The sequence below is a fragment of the Neltuma alba genome, unplaced genomic scaffold (genome assembly GCF_004799145.2).
Source record: "Neltuma alba isolate B1F8T4 unplaced genomic scaffold, ASM479914v2 tig00010560_pilon, whole genome shotgun sequence".
Classification (NCBI taxonomy): Eukaryota; Viridiplantae; Streptophyta; class Magnoliopsida; order Fabales; family Fabaceae; genus Neltuma; species Neltuma alba.
In genome coordinates, this window is record NW_021635427.1 from 1,676,018 (window position 1) to 1,697,379 (window position 21,362).

The 21,362-nt window shown below is 30.5% G+C and overlaps 1 long non-coding RNA gene across 1 annotated transcript; it reads left to right on the forward strand.

Moving 5' to 3' along the window:
* Nucleotides 1–1,248: 1,248 nt before the first annotated feature.
* On the forward strand, nt 1,249–19,923 carry LOC114757093 (uncharacterized). The gene is made up of 3 exons (XR_003741528.1): nt 1,249–1,259; nt 12,266–12,268; nt 19,843–19,923. It is a non-coding gene; the product is annotated as an uncharacterized LOC114757093 (long non-coding RNA).
* Nucleotides 19,924–21,362: the final 1,439 nt, after the last annotated feature.

The following is a 21,362-nucleotide window of genomic DNA, read 5'->3' on the forward strand; positions in this document are numbered from 1 at the left end:
TGTTTTTAGTTTATCACATAAGTTTAAGTGGGTTGGCTTATTTTTAATCCGTAACTTTTATTAAATTCATTTGATAAAATTTAAGTTTTTTTCTTGCCATTCAGATAAAACTTAAGTGTTGGACTATGGAAGTCGTAATATTCTTAATAGTTATTTGTATTATTAACTGTTTCTTATATTTGTAAGTGTGGGTTTAACTGCAATTACTAAAGTTGTAAAAGCTTCTATGTATTGGAAAGTTCAAAGCTAAATTGTGCTTTAGTTACTGTTAGTAAACGCCACAGTTAAATTATACTCCTCCGGAGCCAAATAACTAATTTGTAAGAAATAAAAAAATTCGTTAAGTTAGTTATTTATAATAAATATATATTAATTTTATAAAATACTCCTTTAATTATTTACATTAAAAACTACCCATGATACAAACCTTTCATGAGTGTAATTAATTAATAGGAATAATTTGAAAAAAAAATTATAAATTCTGAAGACAAAGTGAATTAAAATCTTACATTTAATATGAAAAATAAACCGCTATACTAAGTATTATATTTAAGATTAGAGGAGTAGTATAGTTGTAATTTGTGAGGGTTTATTAATAAGCGAAATTATGATGATAAATATTTAGGCCACATTTGGTATAAGAGGAAGAAGCCCAAACAAAGAGAAAGGGGTGACCTCAGTTAATATGTTGGCATGCAGCAATAAACTCTCCAAGGAAACCGATTAGAAAAATTAGTTTGAGAGAAAATTTTATGCCCAATATAAATACTATTATTGTTTATAAGTTATAGATAATAATACTAATTATATTGATATGAAAATAAAATTTATTAAAATTGAATATTGAAGAAACAATTGAAGAATTATATGATTATGAATAACATAAAAAATAATAAATTATCTCAAAAAAAAAACCCCAAGAACGTTTCTTTTTCTTTAGAAACAATGACCTTGTAGAATTGAACGCCTTCTATTGATTGCAGAATGTTTAAAGAGAAGTTTTCTTTGGTCCCTGCAGGTATATTCAAAGGATACTAAACTGGCTAATAAGAATAGGACTTAACGCAGGCATTCTCATTTCGCCATTGCATACTCCTAAGCTACAGGCCATTAACGTCACACACATTTTTCAGTTCCGACCAGAAGATGTTCCAACTTCCTGCAGGTTGAGACCATGTGTACTTTCAGGGATAAAGTAGCCTTTGGTGGGGGATTGAAAATTAATTCCCACCAATTTTGGTGGGAAGATAATTTCATTTGTTTGAAGGAAAATCCTCCCACCCCGAGAATACTTTCCCACCAATTTTCGAACCATACGGTGGCCGCTGCTAATGGAAAATTTAGATTTTTCATTTCCATCGCCCAATTTTCCTTGAACCAACCGGGCTCTTAGAGGAGCCCACTAACATGGGAAGACAGACAGAAAGAGCAGTCCACTAACATGTAGGATGATAAAAGAAGGGGTTAAAATGTATTTTAAGTCATTTAATTTTATATAAGGTTTTAATTTAATCTTTTAATTTTAAAAAGTATATTTTTAATCATTTAATCATAAAACCATTAACAAAAACTGGTAATATTGGGATTTTTTTTTGAATGTTGATAAAACATTTTTGAATAATAATATATTAAATTTAATTTTCAAAACAACCATAATTATATTAAATTAACAATTTTAGGATTAAAGAACTAAAAATATAATTTTTAAATTCAAGGGTACAATACAATTTAAAAAACAATCAAGTGTATACTTTTTCGTTTTAAGTTTTCTGAATATTAAATATGTCATTTTGTTAATTAATTAGTCTTCTTTACCTTCCTTTACCACTTTCTTTTTTATTTGTCTTTGGAGAAATTCAATTTCTTATGTGATTAAAATTTCATATTTTTAAATATAAGATATTAATATTTATTTATGTCTTCACATTGGCAACTAAAATTACTTCATTTTCCTATTTTTAGTATCAAAGCAATGAGAGTAAAAATAATTTGCAAATAGTCCATTATTATTTAATATTTGCAAATAGTCAACTAAAATTTAACAATTACTTTTTCTTAAATTTATTTTTTCATTTAGAAAATAGTTATTTATTTAATATTTGCAAATAGTCAATTATTATAAAACATGCTGGGGGGGTCTTAATCCGAAGAAAGTGAACTGTTATTTTCAAGGGAAAATTAAAATTAAGGAACCTTGAGGAAACAATATTTATTAAAGAGGACCTTAAAATTGCAATTATTTAGAAAGATAAAATAGTAAGATATAAATTTTAAAATACTAAGTTGTTCCTACGCTTCAACACATTTTTCACAAAACAGTTATATAATTATAAAACAAAGATAAAAATCACCAATAAACTGTTAGTTGAGTTGATAAGCAGTTTCACCCCATAAAAAGGAGAATATAAGTTTAAATTCTGAAAATCTCATATTTTGAGAGAACTTTAAACTTAATGCTCTTGATCTGACAGAGATTTAAAAAAAAAAATCTCTATGAACTTGTCCCGAGAGGATTAAAATGCAAATTTACTCCACAAGTTTTTATGAGTGAAAACTTTGCACCCTAAGTAACGCATATCATGACTCTCTGGAATCTTTCAACGATAATTCTAGCACCTACTACGCAAGCAATCAATCCATCTGATTTGTAGTTAATTTTTGTTTCAATTTTGATTTTTGGGTGGCGAGATTTCACGATAAATTATGGGCCCCGGCAATAACCTGTTTATAGTTATTTCCATTTCCTACTACACACTACAAACTGGAAACTACCTTCGTTCTTAATTATAATAACTTGTTTAATCTTTAATTTGGTCCTAAATATAAGAATCTAATTCATTTTCTCTTGCATATTTATTTATTTTTTAAAATAGTCCTTGTAGTAGTTATACATGTTAAAAGTTTCATCAAATGGTAATTCTAGTTAATCTACATGACTAACAAGGATACTTTAGAAAAGAAAGCACTTATTTATGACAAATAATTAACTTAACCAATTTCTTTAATCTCTCCAAATTAGTCAACTAAATTTTATATTAAGGATTGGAGGAAGTTTCATGTTAAGGATTGGATGTAATATATATTTTTTGACCCATGGTGTTCCTGTTATGAAATTTAACACGCTAGTTTGGCCACAAAAGTTCACAAAGATTTATGTCTTCCCTTGTTAACGTTTCAATAACCGTTAAATGGATGGGGTTAGAGGAAATATTGGGAGTTTGGTTAGGGTTTATGGGCAATTTAGTATTTTTAAATTTCTATTTTGATATTTAGTCCTTTAAAATAAAAATCATTTCCACCAGGTCCCTCATTTTAATTTTCACTATTTTCAATTCCATAAAAAAATATTTTACTTAAATTTAAATGTTAATTGTCAAATTCTTGAGTTTAATATAAATTCAATGGAATATTTTTTCTTATTTTCTCTATTTTCTATCAGATATCCAAAAAGTAATTAATCATGTACAGTATCTATCCCGCGTTCATGCCCATTTTTTGTTTGGTTTTCCTCACACAAAAGCCAATTTCCACTTGAACTTTTAATTATTTATAGGAGTATTTGACTCCAACAAGACCCTGTGTGCTTTGGATTCGATGGTCATGAAAAGTAACTTTTAGTCCACTAATCGATTTTAATAACTTATTAGAATGATTTGTATGCAGTGAATTAAAATAAATTATGAAAATTTGACAAATATAACATTCCAAGCATTATTGTTATAAGATCTTGTCTGCTTGGGAAAATTCGAGATCATACTTTTTGCTGCAAAAAGCTAGCTACTGTGGGATAGAAGAGTGAGATTGTATCTTAATTGAATGGATCAAATATTAATAAACCCAAAAATGTAGATGTACGATTAGGAAGATCAGTTGACTTGTATATGTATCAAGAATTAAGAATTGAAACTATTCATGCATGCTTGTGCATCATCCATAATTAATTTTACTGAAATAATAAGATAACAAATACCGTCCATTGAATTTGTAAAATTTTCCTATTGGGTGGAGCCTTTCAATTATAAATTAGAATGACGCCTTCAATCGTTTATATGTTAGGGTGCCTTATCACTTGATAGGGTTGCATTGAATGTTGTAAAAATTTTGCGTTTTTAATAACAAATTACCCAATAACTTACAAGAAGGGAACGGGTTTAATGAGTACTCCAAACTTATCTTTTTTTATTCTTCTCGTCCATATTAGATCTGGATGATTTAAAATAATGAATTTTAGGTGCTTATTTTTATAGGAATCAGTTTTGATGCTCATCATGATACTTATTATTGTGGCGAAATCTACACCATTCAGATATAATTTTAATGGTCTATATTTAAAATTTACAACTAATTATTTTTAAATAAAAAATCATTTTAAAAAAACTTACAGTTAAAAAATTACATTTGTTTTGGATTATTACCTATTAAAGGAAAAAAATTTAAAAAAACATAAATATAAAAAATTAAATCTTGATTATAAAAAATAGATTCCCATCTTTATATTGGTTCAACCGAAGCATCACTTCGCTTTCATCTAGTTTCTTTAAAGATTCCCAAGCTTCAACGATCACTCTAGAATACATCCCTCTTAGAAATCTTTCTCAAAAGATGAAGTGAATACAATGGAAAGACTCTCTCAAAGAGTAAGACATCACATCGAAGATCTCAATTAAAAAAAAAAACAGAGAGAAAATGAGTTAGCTCATTGTAAATCTTCTTTTCTCACTTTATAAATTTTTTTTAATTTTTCATATTTTTGGCCAAAATTTGCTTTCATACTTGACTCAAAAAAGTCAAAAACAAAGACCAAGCCTCTAGAATAATTACTAGTCAATTCTTGGCTCAAAAACATTTAGAAAAACATTTTTAACACTTGAGAAATTCATCAACTTGCTCTTTTATAATAGATGTAAGAGCGTATAAAAGTCGAAGAACACAAAGAATGGACCTTTTTAATTAAACTCTTTTTCTTAGACTTCCTTTTTCTTACATTTCTTAAGCAAGATCTTTCCAAAATTCCTCTTCTTTCCCCTTTCTTCATCTAATTCTTCGACTCGTCTTCTCATTAAATAAGAAAAATCTACATAAGCAAGTCTAATTTCATATTTAACTTGATGGTTCAAGCAATAAGCATGATATAAATATTAGTAACATATACTTTAATTTTTTGGCTAAAAATATTCATAACATATACAACAACCAATATTACGCAAATTTTTTATGCTACTACTACCTCCAATTCTAATTATAAGATCTCGTTTATAAGCTACAAATAAAGTCTTATAATTAAGACTTAAGTTAGTATTTAATGTCATCTAAACGTTATCAAATATATAACGCCAATATTGAATTTGATGAGTATCGATTATTTTTTTAATTAGGATCCTGTTTTTATTTAACCTTGGAAAAATGATTTTTGAATTACATAGAAGAGCAGTGATTGTTTAGCTCAAATCATAAATTAGTTAAACAATAACAGAGGACGTAAAAAGCATTTTTTTTAAGAAAGTGATGTACGGAGATATTAAACAGCTAGTCCGAATGGTTATTAAAATGAACTAAAAAGAGATTATTTTTCCCTAAAAGTGATCATTTTCAAAAGCTTAAACAAAGAATTAAAACCAAAAAAAGTTTTAATTTAATTAAAATAACTTTTTCTAGAGGAAATTAAAGGAACAGCCTCTAAATTACTTGATGACCATTTGAGAATCCATTTCTAACTTACTGTCCTCTCATCTAAGTCTTAACAGCTCGTTAATGTAACATGTTTACTACTTTACCCAGACTGAAAGGTGTATGATTTCCTAAATTAAATAAATTTTAATACATAATTCTTTCATACAAAATTAAACCTTAACCAATAATAAAACGTTACATCAGCCCAAGAATAATTAACCAAAGGGATAAAACAAAGCATGATCCTACCAAACAAATGAATATCACACATCAAAGAGCATCATCAATAGAAGATAATCGGGGAAAAGCGACATACAATGAATCTTATTTTGTGTAGACTTTAATTTTCTTCTTGTACCTTACACACACACATCTCTTGTCTTGTGAAAATTAGAAGAGAGTCTAAAGTGTTGAGTCATTTCAAGTACTTTTTACGTTTTTTTTTTTTTAAATACTCTTTCACATCTTTATTGTAAGGCATTTTATAAAAGAAATAAGTGGGTTTTATTAGGGAAAATGATCATAAAACCCCCCAAAAGGTACCTCAATTACCATAATACTAGTGAACTGTTAGAACTTCTAAGTGGAATCATGAAATTTGACTTAAAAGACAAAAGTGTCCCTATTCTTTCATCCATTGCCTTCTCACTCCGTCCTTCTGCCTTTTCTCTATCCATTTCTAGTCGTCTAGTCGACATAACTCACAAGGTTTCCGGCTACCACCCCGACGACCCTCTTTGGCTTCCCTGATCCGACAAGGACAACATGAGGAGGACAACAATATGACTCTAAAAGGATAATTGTGAACACCCAATTTTGTTTTGGCCACACAAAAAATATATTAAATGTAAGTGAAATAAATAAAAAGAGATAAAAGAATAATAAAAGAGCAATATCCTTCTTGATTCTTTCTTGGAGGCTAAGTTTGAGAAGTCCACCATGTGACAAATCAAAAAAGAAAACTTAAATAAAAATATCTTTCATACAATAAATGGCAATAAAATAAAAGATGAGAATTAAAAGCCAATTGACCTCCAAATTAGGAAATATGGGGTAGACTTTTTAAAAGGGGGAAATAAGAAAATTCAAAAAAATCAAAATCAAAATCCCTTATTTAAGATGATTTGCTTCGCAATTTGGAAATATCTTCTTGTGTCATTATTGTAAAAAAATTAAAAACCAAAGATCAAAATAAAAAAAAATCACAATTTGATGACAATTTGATTCTTAAATAGGAAGTTGTATTATGAGTTATAATTGTGAAAATTAAAAAAAATAGAAATCCTTAGGTGGAGCCTATAAATAGGAGATTAAGTGTCGGAGAAAGGGATCCAAAATTTTTTTGGTGAAAAGGGAGACAAGGTAGAAAGCTCTTCTATCATTTTATTTGATAACAATGATATGTGTTTAGGAAGGAGAGAGGAGACCTAATTAGAGAAATTCCATTATTCATCTTCTTCCTTCTTCTACCCAAAGAAAGCCTATGCTCTTGTGGGTATTATCACATTTGTGAGTTTAATCATTGATGGCTAAACGATCAAATCAAATATAATTTGAGTTAATCTATGTTGTTATTTTTTGGAAATATGCTCTCATCTATTATTTCTTGTATGTGCTCATCTTGATACTTACTTTCTTTTTCTTTTATTTATTTTTGTTCATGTCGTTTTGCTTAATATGCATATTTAGTCTTTTTATTGGCTTATTACACAATGTCTTCTCTCTTTTTATCCAATTGATAAGTGAAGTATTAGGTATGGATTTCCATTTCTATTCTCCTATATATGTTTGACTTGAATTTCATGATGAATTGATTTTGGCTGTTCTTTCTTTTTACTTTCAAAAATGCTTCCTTTTTTAAAATTTGTACTATGTGAGGTTTTTAGAACCTTTGTAGATATCTAGATTCATTAGTAAACCGTGTGAAGCTATAGGAGTGTTCGCAGGAATACCTAGGGATGTGCATGGAACCCGCATGCCCAATAAGCCCGCTCGAGCCCACAAGAAAAGCGCAACCCAGCCTAGTAAAAAGTTGCCCAAGCAAAAATGGGCATCTTCAGGCCCGACTGATTCACAAGCAGGGTAGGGCCATGAGCAGGGTATGCTGCCCTGCCCATTTGGCCCTGCCCAAAAAATATATATAATTATATATATATAAGATAATATTATTTTAAGCAATTATCTCTTTTATTTTGGCCAAAAAAATTAGGTAAAATTAGGAAAAAAAAATGAAAGGAACATAAAATTATAATTATATAAAAGAGCTAAATATCAAAATATAAGATTCAATATGCTAAATTACTCCAAGTCAAATTTCCTTCTTTTTCTCTTACATCCAATTTTTTAAAACAAAAAAAGAAAAATAAAACCACCTTTCAAATTTTGTGCTTTCACATGATTATAAGAATCTGCCAACTATATGAATAAACTAAGGAATTGAACTACTGATTTAGATTAATTATTAAATGTTCTAATTATTAAATATATATATTTTTTACCTCCCATAAGAAATTGAAAGTTGAAGAACAAGACTACATAGGCATTATATATATATATATATATATGAGTGATAGACTCATTCGTGATAATTTTTTTCCTCTCACTTGTCTCAAAACACGATAATTGAATTTTTTTTTCTACATATGATATAGGGCATGGTGTCATTACGCTAGGCAGAAAAGCCCGCCCTTGCCCTGCCCAAAATGATTAGGGCTTCTACTGGGCAGGGCCGGGTAGCAGGTTGCATTTTCATCTTTCGGGCTGGGCATCGGGCAAGGGGTTTGCCCTGCCCAGCCTTGCCCATGTGCAGCCCTAACCAATATGATTGTGCAAGTTTTCTTTTTAAAACAGAGAGAGAGGAAATAATTTTGCCTCAATGAATAATAAAATAAAAAAGTCTTTTTTTAAATATATATATACATATATACATATAATTTCAAAATGTTTTTTTAGAGTCGTGTGAGGTTTTTAAAACCTCCGCAAGCTTAAACGATGATTATCCCATATATCTCCACAAGGAGGGTAATCCAAAATTTCTTTTAAAAAATATTTGCTAAATAAAAATATAAAAATTGTTTTCATATATTGAAAGATACTGACCCACAAAAAATATCTTTTTTAATTGGATAAATATTTTCTAAAAAATATCAACCAAGTGACCTGCATTTTTACTCCCAAACTACATGGCCTTTAATTCTTCTAAAGGGTACGCAAGCCCTAGGTCTTTATCCTAGGTCAAGTTCGGTTTTGTAAACAATTTATTTTTTTTCCTTTTTGCAAATGAATAGTTTCCTTTATTTTTATTTTATTTCTTTTTTTAGGTTAATTAAACTATAATAAAAGGCCATATTAATTTGAGTAGTTAACTTAGGGTAACTGTTCTCTTGAATGGGTGTTGTGGGATGCCTAACACCTTCCCCACACACAATTGACTCTTAAACCTTATCCAGTTTTCGTAGACCACATTTTTTAAGGTTTTCAAAATTAACCTTTTAAAATTTTGATGGTTCTTCTTTCTCTTTTATGGGAAGACTGGGATTTGGGTGCGATAACAATGGAGGATAACGATGACTTTGGCAAGAACATAATGGATGGCTCTGACTCTTATTTCTTCGACTCTAGCAAGGACACAACGTACGAATAAAACAATATCAGGGGATTTGCAACTTCACTTTGTCTTCACCACAATTAGATGCTTGATTTTTGGATGGCTTTTGTAGATATGAAAATAGGGGTGCCTCACAGTAGTTTCCATGGTGGTTTATGGTGGATTTGACGGAGGAGGTTGAGATCTTGCTTGTTCTTGAGTTTTTCTGCGATTTCTACTTGTTCTTGGCTGCTAGGGGAATTTATCCTTTTCCACATGGGTTTGTTGGTGCTCGATATGGGTTAGAATGATGAGGAATGGTGGATTGTTTGAGGAAAATTTGAGGTGCCATTGCACAAGAAGTCGTGAAGCTAGACGCATAAGGAGGACTTGCAAAAATCCCAACCTAGCTATGTTATATATATGAAAATCAGTTGTTGTGATGGCTATATTGTTTTTTTTTTTTTTTGGGTTAGCATCCGAAAGGAAGTTGTTATTTCCTATTGAGTAGCTGTTAATGGTAATATGTTAATGTGAATGTTGATGTGTAAATGTGCGTGCTTTCAAACTTGGTAAAATGAATAGAAGAGTTATTACTCGCTGATCAAGTATAGGAATTTAAAATATCCTAGAGAAATGAATTGATCCCATTTTGATAAGTATTTTGTTATGAAAAAGCTATTTAATTTGTTAATCTCTACTCCCCGCTTGTTAAAATAAATGGCGACCTCAACTCTAAGAATTTTGAATATCGAGTTTATCCCATTTTGACAAGTGTTTTGTTTTGAAAAAACGATTTATTAATCTCTACTTCACACTTGTTAAAATAAATATTGAAGTTATTATTATCAGCTCAAGTTTACACAATTTCAATACCGAGTTTATCCCATTTTGATAAGTGTTTTGTTATGAAAAAGCCACTTGTTAATGTCTACTCCACACTTATAGTTAATCTCTACTCCATGCTTGTTAGAATAAATAAGGAAGTGATTATTACCAGCTCAAGTTTAGGACTTTCAAAAACGCTGAAAAAATGAGTTGATCCCATTTTGACAAGCCTTTTGTTATGAAAAAGGTGCTTGTTAATCTCCACTACTCCGAAATTAGTAAAAGGAAAAATTAATTGCTTGATCCTTCAAATTTTAACTTAACTCAATATCTCAATTATAACTTGATGCGACTTAATTTCTGAACTTTTAACTTGCTTATAATTTAGTCTCTATTTTTTAATCACTTTTTATATTATTATCCTTATCATTTACAACTCATTTTGAGTCATCCTATGTGGCAATAATGAACAATAAAATTGCTTCTGAGTCAGCTTCACGTAATCAAAGATGGGAGGACTGAAGAACTCGGAAAAGAGGGGAAAAGGAAGAAGAGGCGATGAACTCAGTACATGTTTCGAAGAAGAATTTGAAACAAGAGGAAGATGAAACAAATGGAAAAGATTGCCGGAAGATGATGAGGGAAATCCATTATATGATAAGAATTGCAAGTTTTCATTTCACAAAGAACTTAAGTTATCATTCAGTCGCATGTGAGTTGCTGAATCAGCAGACAAAAATGGAAGGTGCCTTTTTTTATCATTGTGACGGCGTCAAACGAAGAAGGGAGGGCGGAATCGGCAGAATGCAGAAGTGTTGGAAGAGGGATCATAAGATTGATTGCATCTCTTGCAAAGCTTCCGAATGATATTGCTTTTCCACAGTCTTCCCTATCTTCCATCCTCTAAGTTCGGCGCTCATCACTCTCAGCGGCAGAAAAATAAATTCCAAGTACTTCAAATTCTTATTCAAAACTTGTACCGAGTTCATCGCCTCTTCTTCCTTTTTCCCTTCTTTGATTGATTAAGTGGAGCTGACTCTTAAGCAATTTTATTGTCCATTGTTGTCACATGGAATGACTCAAAAGTGAGTTATAAATGATAAGGATAATAATATAAAAATAAAAAAATATGAGGGACTGAATTATAAACGAGTCAAAAGTTAAAGAATTAATTGAATGATATTGAGTCATAATTGAAGGACTAAGTTATAAGTGAGTTAAAAATTAAAAGATAAAAAATATTAATTTTCCCATTAGTAAAATAAATGGTCAAGTTGATATTAGCCAAGGAACAAAAAACCGGATCGGGTACTAACCGGTCGAAACAGTGGGTCAAGAGTCAATGGGTCAGATCGGGGTTAGACCGGGTTAAACCTTTAATAATTAAAATAATTAAAAATGTTTATAGTTTAGTTATAAAAAATAATATATGTTGAATGACTAGTCATATTACAAAATAATTTTTTAGGATATTACAAAATATTAATGTATATAATTTTTTTTATTTCTTTTTTCTCCTTCCCCTCTTTTTCCGACCCAATACAATCTTCTTCTTTTTCTTATTATTTTAATTTATACTTTTATTTCTTCCTTTTCTCTCTCTCACATGAACACTTGACTTTTTTTTTTCCACAACAAATCACGAGGTCACTTTTTTATGCCTCTCTCCTCCTTAACGGAAGATTTAAATTTGCATCTTGAAAGTTGAAGCACTTATACTTCTCTTTCTCATTCGGTTTTGTTCCTCCGGTCGTCCCTCTTCGTTTCTTTCTTTCTCAAACAAAGATGGTAAACAGCAACCATTTTTCCCCCTCTGCACATCCATTCTACTTTATCTTCCTCCTTGTCTTCCACTCTTCATTTCTCTCTTCCACAAGCACGGGTTCGAAGCGGCACACAAGAGACTTTCAAATGGGTCTTTCTTTCTATGATTTTTCTGCTTTTACCATTTCTCTCAACAATATCCATGTCTACTCCGGTCAATAGTGAGACGGTAAGAGTAAAAAAGAAGTAAGGGGGGGAAAAAAAAGAAAATAGACAACCCACCAACCCAACGGTTTTTCCGGTTTTCACCGGTTTTTTCCAGTCCGTTCCGATTCATTCTGGTTTCATTTGAAGCCGGTTTTTTCTTCAAACTAGACCGAACTGGAGGCCAGTTCACCGGTTTTCCAATTGAACCAGTCGGTCCGGTCCGTTTTTTTTTCAATTGATATTAGCTACTCAAGTTTAGGAACCACACAATCCCAACACCATGCCTATTTATTTCCCTCCTCTCCTTTTATGTTACAAAAGGGCATTTGTGTCATTTTAATATAATTTCAAGTCATTTTTAAGATTCTTTTATGATTATTTTTCTTCTTTATGGTAAGTCACTAATGGTTTGTTTGGTATGGTGAGATCAAAGGAATAGGTAGTGAAGAAAAAATTTTAATAAGCTCAGTTTAAAAAATTGAAAAAGTAGAGCTATAAAATTTTGATAAAGACAAAATGTAAGATAAAAGAATAAGAAAAATTAATTAAAAATTTGTAACCCAACTTCTCTAATTTTTTTAGATCAAGCTCATAAAAATTTTTCTTCTCCTATCCTCTAATCCAATTCCCTCATACCAAATATAGGATAAGAGTGATATTAATTACATTTTTTCGTGATTATCCATAATTTAAAATTTAATGTAATTTTTTTTTTGGCTCTCAAAATGTAGTTTATAACTTTAAGGCTAAAGTATACATTTGGTCCTTTAACTTTATACAAGGTTTTAATTTGGTCCATTAATTTTAAAAAGTATACTTTTAGTCCTTTAATGCTAAATTTTTTTTAAAAAAATGATGACATTAAAATCTTAAATGTTGATAAAATATTCTCAAATGCTAACATATTAAGTTTAATTTTCAAAACATCCATGATTGTTACAAAAAATCATCATTAAAATCTAATGATTTTAAGGTTAAAGGATCAAATGTATGCTTTTTAAAGTTAAGGGATTAAATTAAAACATTGTACAAAGCTAAAGAACCAAATGTATACTTTAGCCTAACTTTAAATATAGATACATTTAAAAATTATTTCTAAATAATTTGATAATTTAACCATCTTTCCGAATAAGCCTCCAGTCAATCTGTACCTTTATTTTCTTGTCTAAAGGGATCAAGAAAACATTGCCACGTGAACCAGAATTCTTTAAGGACAAGCAAATCCTATGCCGCCACAACATTGGACCAACCACAACTTAGCGTTCTATTTCAATGGAAATTCGTTTGCCTGTAATTTCTGATATAAAGAATGCAAAAATATTCCGACACAAAGCAATAACTGGTCACAGCTACTTCCGTTTGTCTCATGCAAATAGTAGTCCTCCTATATTCTCCTTAAAGTCACTTTTTATGAATTATATTTTAAAGATTAAAAATTCTATCTAAATTTTAATATAATTTCTTTTATGGTTTTTAAGATATAACTCATGGTTTGAAAAGAAAGGTACATTTCAAAACTTCTTTTTTCAATTTTCAAACAAAATTTGATGATTTAACCACTTCTTAATTTGGATAGAGTGATTCGAGATGCTTCATAACAAGAAGCAATTAGAAAGAATATTATTTTAAAATTCATAGTATTTATTAGGGATAAACATGAATGAAAAGCAAAGCAATTTTAAACAAATTTATTGATGCAATTATTTTTTTTAATTAAGTCTTATGAATTGCTTATGATTTATATTAGAAATGGTAAAAGCTGACTCCTGTTTCAACCATATTATTTGTAGTTTTAAGAAACACCTATCAACATTAATAATGTTAAGTAATGCATCACATGGGATACCAAGCTTCACTTTCAACTTCGTTGGCTAGAGATTTGGCAGTTCGGCTCTTAGGTTCCGTTTTGTATGAATCTCTGAAAACAAGAGGTATGGATTGTGATTAAAAAAATCATTAAAGAAGTGTTTAGTATGAGCTATTACTTATTACTTGAGATTGGACAAACTCATATAAGTAGGATTCTCCAACAATCGTTCATCAAGGCCTCAAGACTGGGATTTGTTTTTTTTTTTTTACATCAATTGTGCTCATCATGTGCTGTGGTGAAGTTTGTACCATCTAGAATTTTATTTGAATGCTACAAATTTAAAATTTTTAATCCATAACTTGTGAGATATTTATTATATTATAATTATTTAAATATTAATTAGATTAATAAAATAAGTATCCTGAGTATTACCCGTAGTCATTTTGGATCCAGTCCAAGATAGGTATCAGACTTAGTTAATTAAAAGTTATTTTCTCTAATGATGAGTAACATATAACATACGTTAAACTAAGTCCAGAGTGAGTAACCTAATTCTAATCTCTCTGGTCAAAAAAAAAAAAAACCTAATTCTAATCTCTACTCTCTTTTTTGAAGGTTCCCCATTGGTGATGGCTACCTTCCAATTATCATCACTATGCCCAATCACCACTTGGAAGATTCCCTATACTGTTTTCTCTAACAGTATTCTTAGTTTTACAATTCTCTATTATTCATATCAAAGTCTTTGTCAAATTTACTGAGCTAATAATAATGTGTGTGTTGTTTTTCTTATGCATGGCATCAGAACCAGGTTCTTGACTGATGTCACCTTACTTAATTGTGATGCTCCTTTTGATTTGATTATTTTTCTATTTTTGAAAAATTATTTAGAAATTTTTTGGGAGCATTAGTTTTCTGTTTGATTAATAATCTGTTTTGATCTGATTATCTTTTGGCTGTTATTTTATAATTTACGGATTATTAGGACGGAGAAAATAATTTTTGATTTTCCCATGAACATCACATCTTCAAACTTTTGAAGGTTCGATCAAAATTCCTTTTACATTTAAGCTTGTATTGAGTTTCAATTATTATTGAATCTATGATGATTTTGAGCTTCTGAACGAGAAAGAAATAATCTTTCACATTATCTATGAAAGATGGCTGTTGCCTTACCATCGGTCCCATAGCTCAAATTAGAGATGCATTATGTTGTTCATGTTTCTGATTGTTTGACTTTTGGAATTGGGTTAATGGATAGAAAGAAGGCCGAAGCTGGCTTCCTCAACGAATTCCGTGGCCAACTCCATTGATTTTTTGCAGGACCCGAAACGTTGACATTGTTTTTCTTTAAAATTGAAATTTTTCAATTTGTTTTGGCTCAATTTTCTTCTTGGATTTGTTCAAAATTTTGTTTGTTCTTGTATTCTGGGCATAAACTATTAAAATCACCATCGGGAACGCTGCAAAACAGCATAAATATCACCGGGAATAATCTCTTGTTTGCCGAAAATCATGGCTACAAAATTTACAGCGGCAGCTATGCCGGTAGGTTGTTCACCGGGTCAAGAGTCAAGTTGACCTAACCCGATTCCATGTGGAAGATGATCCAGAGCAGAAAATGATGTCGTTTTGAGTCAGGCTGGAGCCTTTATTTTGCTTTGAAATGACGTTGTTTCCAGCCCAGTGAAACGCACAATTTCACTCAAGTGGAATTGGGCCAAACACCTTTTGGGCTTCAGTTTTTGCCTTATTTTTTTTATTTATTTATTTAAGTTTTATGAATTGGGTTGAGAGGTTTCTGGACTTCTGAAAAGTTTCAATTTTGTTTTTGTTTTATTTCTATCGAGTTGGGCTTTCGGTCTGAGACTTGTTTTGGGTTTTTGAAAAATTAAATTAATTCATTTTATTTAATTTATTATGATTGGGCTGTGTACTTTTTATTTTTGTTTTTTCATTTGAGTTTCCAGTTTGCGCCTTCTCTATTTGGGCCATGCATGTTCAACAAAAAGAAAGAAAAGTTGCACAGTGATGTTTTGGGCCTTGGTTTGGGTTTATTTTTGTATAGAAATTTATTTTTTGTCTCTATTTACTTTTTAGACATTTGTTATGGGCCTAAACATTTTGTTTTATTTTTAGAATGTTTATTTTGGACTCTATTTAGACTTTTTCAGTATGGGTTTTTAGTTTTATTTCTAGAAAATGTTTTTGGGCTGTTTAGTTGTTTTTCCAGAATTTATCTGTACTAAATAAATTTCTTTACGCAATTTTAATTTTGTTTGACAATTTTTTTATTTTTTTTTATAAACTTTAATTTTTTAAATTGAGAAAAACTAATTTCTTTAACATTTTGAGATTTGGAAAATGTTTACAAAATTTAGTTTTGGTTTGTTATTTAATTATCTATTTTGCATAAATGATTCTAGGCAATTAAAATAACTATTTAAATTTTGTAAAATCCTTTTGAGTTGAAATGTATTGAAATTGATTTATTAAAAAAAATTTTGGATGCATAAAATAGTGGAAGAGTTCACTTTTGTTGGTTAAATTAATTTGTTGAATTCTTCATTGGGCTGTGTATATTTGGAATCGAATGCACATTGGTGATATTTGTTGTTAGCACGCTTTTTTTCTAAGGAGTAGCCAAAACATCCTTAATTTTGTTACATGCACTTTTTAATCACATGTGGATTTGAAGTATCAACTGTAATTAAATATGTAATTATAATTTATCTCAGCCCAAACGTAAATATTTTATAATTGCATATTTAACTAGAGTGAGATAGAATGACTTTGTTATTTTAAGTATCCCAAAGGTAATAAGAAATATAAATGCATTTTAGTTTCATCAATTGAGATAAATACATGCTATGCTAATATCTTTGCCTAAAGATAGACATTAGTGATATGTATTTATAATTTGTATCCTTTATTCAATTGAACAGGCATATATGGCAGCTTGTTTGTCTTGATTTGCAATTTTGATTGCTACCCATGAAATTGTTCACGATGTAGGTAACCTAGGACTCTTGGATGGTTCTAACTATCCAAATTGGAAGAAAAATATCTTATTACAGCTCATAAGCATAGATCTTGATTATACCTTGAGGATTAATGAACCTTCAAAACCTAAAGATGATCCAAATGACCGAGAGGCTAAAGATATCTATGATCAGTGGTAGAACTCCAACAACTTGGCACTCTTACTAATTAAGACAAGGACCATTAAAAGCATTCAGGGAGTTATTCCTGAATATCACACTACAAATGAATATCTGCAAGAATTAGACAGACAATTCAACCCCTCAAATGAGAAGGAAGGGGAAATAGTCATGTCTAAATTATGCAACATGAAACTTGCAGGTATTGGTGAAATCAGGAAACATATTCTGAACATGAAAAACCTCACCTCCCAATTTGAGTCCTTTATTGAGCTATTCTTGGTACGATTGATTCTAAATTCACTTCCCTATTAGTATGAAGCTCTCAAAATCTCCTTTAACACACATATAGATAAATGGATAGTAGATGAACTTCTAGCCAAGTGTGTTCAAGAGGAGACTAGATTAATGATGAAGGGGAAGTTTCCTATACAACCAAATGAATATTATATGGCTGATTAGTTCTAAGGCTAATAGTGAAAGAGAAGAAAACAGAAATGATAAAATCTCTGCTTCCTTGGCTGTTAGAAAGAAGGACTCTAAGTGTTTCTTTTGTAAGAAAAAAGGGCACATAAAGAGGGAATGGCTCAAAAGGAAGACATAGTGGGAAAAGAAAGGTATGTTTACATCATGTGTTGCATTTGAATCTAATTTTTTTAGTGTTAATAATGACACTTGATGGAGTGACATTGGTTCAATGATTCACATTTTAACTACCATACAGAGCTTTCTAACAAACAAGCCTCCATATCCTAATGAGGAAAAAGTCTTTTCAGATAGTGGGAAAGGAAATCCTATAAAAGCAATTGGAATTTTTTGCATCATTTTTTCAAAGAATTATGTTTTGGATATTTTTGATGTATTTTATGTTCCCTCTTACAAGAAGAATTTGATTTCTATGTCAAAATTGATTTCGTTTGATTATCATTTGGTTTTCTCAAAAAAGTTTATGACTTTGACAAAAGACTCTATTCTGATTGCGAACTTAGTTATAATTGATGGTTTATTTAAACTTGTTTCTGATTTGCCTCAATTTTTTTTGGCCCTATTATGCATGGTACTAAAAGAAGTGTCATTGATGAGAACTCTTTTAGCTTGTAGCATAGGAGATTGGGACATACTTCTATTAAGAGAATCAAAAGGTTAAGTAAAGAAGAAATTCTTCCATCTTTAGACCATTCATAATTTAATTCTTGTGTCAATTGCATAAGAGGAAAACAGACCAATAAGTCACATAAAGGGGCTAAAAGGTGTTCTCAATTGCTGGAAATTATGCACATAGATATTTTGACAAACTCATTTATTTATACATATTTTCATATCTTTTTTATGGGTTTTTGTCACTTTAATTGGTCCCTTTTGAATTATTTGATCATTAATTGAATCAATATGCCTTGTTTTGATTTATTATTTTATAGGGACAAAATTGTCATATTTTAGTTTAATTGTGATTAATTGATTTTGAAGGACAATTAAAACTATATGATTTTCTCTATTTTTGGCATATTTGAAAATTACACTTTAGTTCCAATTTTAATGGCAATAAAGGACCAAGAGAAATGTAGAAAAGGACCGTATGGAAAATACAAAAGAGCAAATATTCATCATCTTCTTCACGCAGGCAAGATAGAGGAGTCAACAGCAAGTTGTACCCTTTCCTCCACTTCTTATTCTCTACTGAATCCTTCATCTCCTATCAATTTAAACCATCAATTCATCATTTTCTTTGTTTCTTCTTCCTGGTTGTAACAAGGAGTTCAATGCAACCTCTTTCCTCCACCTCTAACCTTGATTCTTGGCCCATTCCATAAAAACTACCAACCAAAACATTTAATCCGTCATTCCATCACTATTTCTTGCTCTCTCTTTGTGATTCGCTGCTATCTACCACCTCCCTCAATGTCTGCCGCTACCCGTCATTGTCTTCAATATTTCTTCATCATTGCCATCAGCTTTTTCAGTTTTCCTCTCTGTTTCTGTTACCTTCCCGATGTCTTCTCCATGGTTACTTGCGGTAGAGTTCTATTGGTGTCAATCTTGATGGCAATCCATGGCTGGTCTCCATAATCCTCTAATTTAGTAGCAGTGGTAGGAGCTTGGGTCTCTATAAGGGAGTTTCATGCTACTCTAATATTCTTCCCATTAGTTGTTTAACAATTCCTAGGTCTTAGGATAGTTTTGATTATTAAGAATTTTGTAATGTTTAATTTGATACTGTATAGAGATTATTGTGGCTAGATTATTGTTTAGCATTTGACATTAGGCTGTCTATGGCTTTAATTTCAATTACAATGTTGTGGTTATAACGTTTGTATTAACTTTAGAGTTAATATATTGTGATTTTTTAAGGTGGCTTGGAATTTTGGATCAAAAGGTCTTGCTACCTTTAATTTTGCTGTTTTTAATTATTGAATTGTAACTAAGCATTGGCTTTTAACATCATGAGTTCCATTTTACTATTTTGATTACAGTTAGTAAGTTGGGATTTTAGAAAACAGTTTGTGACAATTCGAGGTGGCTCAATTGTTGGATTAAAAGCTTAGTTATGATTCTTAATTCATTGCTTTTAACTCCGTTATCATTGTTGAAGTGGTGATTGCCTATGCTGTTGAATGTTCTTTATCATTGTTTTCTCGTCTGTCTTATTTCATTCCATTTATCATCATTCCTTTTATATTATTTTTGTATAAAAACACTAAAAATAAGTCTTTTAAATTCAATTTAATTCATGGCATTTACTTGGTAGTTCATCAAATCAAAATTGTTTTTATAGTTTAAGTTATTTTGCATACTTAGTTACTTAAGAATTTTTAAAGACTCCTTAAAGTGAATATGACCCGGATTGTGCACTATATTACATTAATTTGGTTTATTTTTGGAATAACCTCAAGGCGACAAATTAAGGGATTATTTCAAGTGTTTGTTGCCTTGATTTGACTACACATGGTCAAAAATATTTTATCACTTTTTTTATGATTACCCACGATACATGTTTGCCTATATGCTTTATAATAAAAGTGAGGTACTAGATGCCTTTAAGAAATATAAAGCAAAAGTAAAAAAACAGGTTGGGAAACCAATTAAGATTGTGAGATTAGATAGAGGTAGTAAGTACTATGGCAAATATACTAGTGAAGGCACCTGGTTCATTTGCTGATTTTCTTTCTGAGTGGGGTATAGTAGCCTAATATATCATGCTTGACTTAACTGATATGAATGGTGTAGCCAAAAGAAGAAATAGGACCTTGTTGGATATGGTTAAGAGCATGCCAAGTAACTCCAAACTTCTAACCTTCTTGTGGAAGGAAGCACTCAAAATAGCCACATACATATTAAACAGGATTCTAATAAAGGTTATGTCCAAGATACCTTTTGAAATCTGGATAGGTTGAAAATCCAGTTTAAATCGTCTTAAGGTATGGGGTTACCCTATAGAAGTAAGAGTTTGTAATCCACAAGAAAAGAAACTAGACCCTAAAACTATTAGAGCTTATTTTGTAGGCTATGTAAAATGATCAAAGGGTTATAAGTTTTATTATCCTCTACCTTTTAAAAGGTTTATAGAATCTAGGAATGCCCAATTTCTTGATAATGATGTGATTAGTGGAAGTAATTGTCCATAAGATAATCACATAGAGAAAACCACGAACACTAATGATGAGGGAATATCAATAGTTAATGACTCTCCTATTGTTAGGGTGGTTGATGAACATGATGTGAATTCCATGACTCAAGTTGACAATGCCAAACAACAAGAACATATACAACCTGACCAAACTGTCACACAAGTAGAACCACTACAAAATATGATGGAGGATGTTCCTAATTACAACCCGAACTAACTCAAGAATTTGAGTTAAGGAGGCTAACTAGGGAAAGAAGATCGACATTACTTAATGACTACATAGTATATTCTGTTGAAGTTGACTGTGATGTAAGTGTTAACAATGATCCAATGACATTTACTCAAACTATGAAGAGTGTAGACTCTAAATTATGGCATGATATAATGATTGATGAAATGAACTCTATAGTAAACAAACATATTTGGGAACTTATAGAGTTGCCTGCTAGGTCGAAGGCCATTGGCTATAATTAGGTTTTCAAAACCAAAAGAGACCCATAAGGCAACATTGATAAATACAAGGCAATATTGGTTGTTAAGGGTTTCATACAAGTAAAAAGAATCAACTATAGGGAAACCTTTTCACCAGTATCCAAGAAAAATTCACCCTGCATTATCATGACATTAGTTGCGTATTTTGATCTAGAATTATAACATCCCGAATTTTAGGTCTAGAAGTACCAGAATTAGCCTGAAATGGGTCGATTACCA